A 6,169-nucleotide genomic window follows, 5' to 3' on the forward strand; every position below is an offset into this window, starting at 1 on the left:
CACCGCCAGCCCCGGTCCCGCCCGGCGCCTCACGGCGCAGCCGCCGCCCCCGCCGCGGCCCGACGTTGCAGGGCCGCGAGGCACTGTGGGTGCGCGCCTTAACCCGCTGCGGCGCGGCCCGGCCGGCGGTCTGCGCGGGGAGCCGGCGCGCGGGGCATTGAATTATCCAACTTTTTTATTTTCTAACGGAGGATGCATTGATTTGTTTCAGCCAAGCAAAACCGTGGTTCAGCTTTAGAGCGAACTTGGGCGTACGCGGCGCTGGCGTTAGTTCCGAACGGGCACCCGCTCGGTGGCTCGGCTCTGAGGGGAGGCCGCCCCTGAGGGAATCGGGCTGTACCGAGCCGCGGCGGCGCTTCCCGGCGGCTCCCGTGGGCTCGGGGCTGCCCAGGCGTCGGGCCCAGGCCCGGAGGGCAGGGTGAGGGGCCGGGGTGAGCCTCCGGAGCCGCGTGGGGAGGGCAGTTCCCCCGCTGCTCCCCAGAGACCACCGAAGGCGGGGGGGGGGGGGCTGGAGTTGCTCGGTGGTGCTTGGAGGCATGTGTCGGGAGAGGGCTTTTTTTTTTCTTTTCCTTTTTAGTCATAAACTGTAGACACAGAGCAATGCTTTAACGTTTACATATGAACCCCTCAGAGACAATGCGCTGCTCACTTCAGTGCGACTCCTGGTCTGGCCTTCGTACTTAATAAGTAGGCTGTTACTATCGGCGCAGGAGAGATTAGAAGGAGCCTTTTTCATTATTATTAAAGGTAGCTGCATCCATAGCCTCCTTGCTTCGAGGAGAAAATAATGGGCCCTTAAATGTGCGCAATTAGAAGGACAAAGGGAGGGGTGCAAAATACAAAGCAAATTCTGCTTTAATTTGCAATTCCAGTTGAGGAGAAAGTGGTCTCTTCTGATAAGCACCATTATTTTCTGGTAAACATGAACTAATGGGCAACAAGGTGCCCATTATATAGATGCTATATTACAGGGTCTAATGAGAATATTAATCTGAAATGTTGTTTTGTAGGGCCTAATGAGAATATTAATCTTAGGTTTTCACATATCATTTGTAGATAGTCGGGTGACTGGCGTCGGTGGTGGCTCTGCAGCGGGTCTGGAAGGCCACACGTTCAGTGCACACTCGATACTTGTGCTCACAGCCTCAGGAGCAGTGTTGGGCAATGCTTTTCATCTGTTGTGGTGTAGGGCTGGGAGCTTGATGCCTCCCGTGGTCTTAATTCACCAGATATGCATGTTCACATTTTGTCTGGGCAGTGAACTCTTGCAGTGGCAGGTTTGTTTTCCTGGGATCAGAATCACTATCACCAATGAAGCACTGTTTTGTGCTTAGTAGTAATTGCACTATAGTAATACTGTTGCAGTTTGCCCTGAACCGGGAGTCATCTTTAACCTGTGATGTGCTACAGTGAGCAGTAAAGACTTACCTATGTGAGTGAGGGCTGCAGGATGGGACCATCTGTTTTTCAGTAGGAATGAAGGAAGGGAAGCCACAGACATTTGCCTTCTTAGCAAGCAAATAAATGCACGCCATTCCCTGGCAAGTCCAGTTTGCACTGTTCCCGGAATTTGGGATGGGTGCATAGCTCTCGTCCCATCTCTGCAATGTGTGACAAATATCTATTCTAAGATAATAGATAATGCCAACAGGAAACATTTACAAAGGCATCCTGCATTGTGCTCTCTGCTTCTTCCCTTCCTCTAGTTATGAACTGAGTCTGGCTTGAAACTAAATTACAAATACTTTTAGCACAATTGCCATTGTTATAATTGTTATGCCCACTGTCAAGCACATATGAAATGTGGTGATAAGGAACAAATTACAGGATAACATAATAAAGTACAAGGCAGGCAGAGTCTCCTTGAGCTGTTTTCCATGTTGAGATTTTTCAGATAGAAATAATTTTACTTGGCTGCAAAAGGATAATACTCAAACTTTTAACGGGTAGTCTGATTTGAGAGCACAGAAAACAACTAGAGCCCAATTCTGCAAAGAGCTCATAAACGTGCATCATAATTACAGTGAAGAAAACTAATAGCAGGTGAAAGCTTATGAAGATAACCTGCCCGGTGTACAATTTTGCTTGTAATTCAAGGGTTTTGAATGATAGCTTTGAAACTTAGGTTAAAAAAAAATAATCCCTGGAACAACAAAGAGCATTTATTTTCACTTATTCCTCTTACAGACTTCCCATCCCCTTTCTGATCTATTAATAATACTTGATTTTGGCTATTAAATATTGCAGTCCCTGACATAAATGAAGTATCATTATTACTCAGTTTAAATTGCACAAAAAAACCCTGAAAAACTATTTTCTAAAAGAGCTGATAGCATGAGCTTCAAATATTAAAGAAAAAAGAAAAACATCAAACCCCTGTTTCGACTTGTTTATTAACACCTATGTGGGCTGAATACAATACTCGGTACTAGCAGCAGTGGTGGACTGAGAAGCCATAGATTTTTATTGCCTTTTCCCTCCCAACACACCTGAGATTAGCCACTATATCAGAGTAATGTGCAGGATGTCACAATGCTGAAATTGAGGGGGAGCAAAAAGAAACGTAGATACCCTAGTTAGATAAATCTTATTTAATAAATCTGAAGAGCGAGGAGCAAGGAATAGACCTGTTTGCATGATAAATGTCACCGTTCAAGTTCTGCGCTGCCATTACATATGACTTATGTAACTATAAATGTGTTAATAATAATAAAACCCCGAACTCAGCCCTTTTAGCTCCATGAGTAGTCTCGTTAATTCATGGGAATGTGATAACACCCTTTTCTTGGAGGGTTTTTTGGTACTTCTGCGTGTTGCATGCTCTGAGTAGCACCCTGTGAACTGTAAGCAGGTTGTCACCTGAGCCACCAAAGGCCTGGTCTCATTTTCAGCTCAATGGGCTTGAGAACTCAGTGTGACTTTGGAGAGGTGTCTTATTTTTGTAAATCTTGACAGCAGCTCATTCCTACTAACATTATGTCATATTAAAAAAATATTACAAAAGTAATATGTGAAATATTTTCTGCCATGGGATGAAACATCAGTTGTTATTAAATGTTTGGCTTTGATTATTATTTATTATGCTGAATAAATAAGATCAATTTTTTATTAATTATAGCATTCAGGGCTATTGGTGTTCATTGCATTTGGCAGCCACAGCATCGCAACCTTCCCCAGCAACAATGAATATTGCCATTAGGTTATAGAAATGCCACGTGCACTGAATAAAATAATCACTTCCCTCTCATTGTACAAGGGAACGTTTCTTTGCCCTTCATTTAAAGCTGAGAAATCCATGTATAAGGGCTTTTGGGATACATTTCCTTAGTTAACTCGACATTGGCAAAGTCTGTAACTTCATTTAATTACCAGTACAGCCCTGCTGCTGGTCAGGGAAGAGAAGCTGGAGCACAGGCAGGAGTTCTGTCCCACAGCTAAAACAAGGAGTCCTGCCTGCGCTGTGGATTGCATGCCACAACCGCTGGCACCGCATTTCACCTCCAGCTCTTCAAAGCACAGACATGATCAGGAGAGTAATCAGCTCTTACCCTTCCACTGCATATTTACAGGAAATTCACTTTTGATTTGAGCTCACTGCTCCTCTGGGCAGCTGGGAGTGCACCATAATGCATGCATTTCTACTATCAATCAGGTTGCTAAGACATCCTTTCATGATGTTTCTGCACCTCATAGCTAGACATGAAGAAGAGCTTAAGCAGGTGCTTGTATTTAGAGACCCCCATCAGACTGACTCCCTGTGCACTTGTTTTTTCATTTTTCATTTTTCATTTCAGGAATGAGACAGAATTTGGAAAGTTTTCAATGAGACAGCAGGAACCTTTACCTCTTGATATTAAAACCGCAAATAGGAAAGCAAAAGCTTTTGTTTAGCAAGCAGCTATTACTAGGCACAGCTTTGATTTTGTGTTAATGTCACATACGTGGGTGTCACATCACGGTTTGTATCACTGTCAATCGAAATGGCCATCTAGCATGGTCCGGGCAGGATGAAAAAGCCTGGCAGTGCTGCTAGCTGCCTGTACCTGCTCTCTGGATATTCAGAATGAACTTTGGGAGGCTGGTTCAAGTGGCTTATTTCCAAGGCAATTAAGTCTTTCTAAAGTAAATGTGTGTAAAAAATGCTCCTTCAGCCTGGTGGCACCTGACACTGCTGACTTCTTAATACATATTAGCTCTCACTGGCTGGGATTGGAAAGACTGAAAACATGGTTGAACAGCAGCTCTGTTTTGTGTATGCATGTGTGTCAATAGCTTTGGACTGCAGGTTTCACACCTACCTTGGGGCAGGACTCATATGCCAGCTCCTGACACCATACGCTCGTGCACACGCTTGCTGTAGATGCCCTTCAAAAGACACTCTGAAAGAAACTTGTTAGTGATTTCTTCTCTGTCGTATCACATGAGACTTGTTAAACTGGCTTGGGGAAGTTCCCAATCATCTTGAGAGGAGAAAATGATTCCTAAGCAAAGGGGGAAGGAGCTTGTCGGAACGAGCACCCTAAACCACTGCCCAAAGCTGGAGACTGCTCTCACCCTTTAGGCTCTTTTTTTGTCATATCATTTGAGAAATGCAACTGTTGCATGGAAACGTTGAATAATCACTTGGTATCAATACCCAGGGACCTTGGCAGCTGCGTTGAATTACTTCTTGGTCACACTGCCTAGTGAAATTGCAGCTGGAAATGTGGCTGCCATCATGCCAGCTACTCGGATTGCATGGGCTGAGATGCTGGGGTGTCAGCTGTGACAGCTTGCTTTTCCTGCGTGAATTAACCCTTTGGGCACTCCCCCCTCTCCACCCAAGGCTGCACCTATGAAAGCATCTGCGCTGTTTACCTGGGAACGCTGACATGCCATCCCCAGAGCTGCTATGACCCTAGTTTGAGCAGCTCTTCCCAAAGTAGTTCAGTAGTTGTTTCATGTTCTCAGTCTCCAGGTTGTAGAAAAGACAGGCTGGGAATTGCAGTGAACAAGGGAGGTTCTTCAGTGCTGCGGCTCCGGTGAGAGGTGGTCCGTGGCACAAGGCACCCCATCAGACTAACACAAATGCTGGCAGCTTGCAGGGTGTTTCTGTCTCGATGTTTTTCCTTTATAGTCACGGAGACGTAGAAAAAGGTTATTTGAAAGGCTGCTGTGGGATGTTATGGCAGAATTGTCAAGGCATCTTAGTAAAGCTGTAAAAGTGAATTTGAACCTTGACTCCACACTGTGGTGGTAAATGGGTGCCTATGTGTTTGATCCAGGGGAGGAACAATACTAGTCTTGTTTCCTTTGTTCAAGCCCTTGATCGTACAAACGAGGTAGATGTATCAGCTAGATGTGGACAAATTGTTCACCTTGCTATTATTCTGACATACCGATGAGCTTAGTGAATCTGCCTTCCACCTCTGCCATCCTCCACTTGCTCATCAAAGAGTGATTTTTGTGAATTTGTTGTGCAGCTGAGCAAGTTAATATTAGGGAATTACAAATGCAGAATGTAGATGATGGTGGTGTCGAAATGCAAAGAAGCCTGATTAGGAGCTGCCCCCCCCCTTCCCACCCCAACATCCAAGACTTCACAGGGATCAGAGACAAAATGACAGATTTCACACACCAGTCCTGATGAGTTTTACAGATTGCCCTGGGCTTCTGGGGAACCATTTCAAAGCACAAAAGTCATTGAGATTGTTTCCTTTCTTGTGTAGTGATGAGAATGATTTTTAAAACATTGTGCTTTGCTCTCACGGGGCTGTTTTTCTCTGTGAGGCAGTGAAAGGAAGGGAAGAGCAGAGCGTGGTTCCTTCAGGCATCGCCTGCTGAGGTTGAACCACTATGGTGCTGCTCAGTTTGGGCTTCTCTGCCTCTCTGGTCCCTCTGGAGAGAAGGAAGACATGTCTGTGCTATTGCCACCTCTCAGGTCTTCTGCTTTGATAGTCTTGGCTTCAGCTGGCTCCAGTCCCAGAGCAGCTGAGCTCTGGAACAACTCTCTAGTTATTACCCCAGGATAATGGGAGGTTTTAAAAATTACAAGTTTAAAATTAGAAGGTCAAAAGCTCTTGCCCTTTTTTCATGATATCTCTCTCTCTCTTTCTAGTTGTAATCCTTTGCTCTGTAAAAGGTCTTCAGTAAGAGACATGGGAATATTAGAGAGCGAGAACCTCTGCTC

The sequence above is a fragment of the Falco peregrinus genome, chromosome 9 (genome assembly GCF_023634155.1).
Source record: "Falco peregrinus isolate bFalPer1 chromosome 9, bFalPer1.pri, whole genome shotgun sequence".
Taxonomy (NCBI): Eukaryota; Metazoa; Chordata; class Aves; order Falconiformes; family Falconidae; genus Falco; species Falco peregrinus.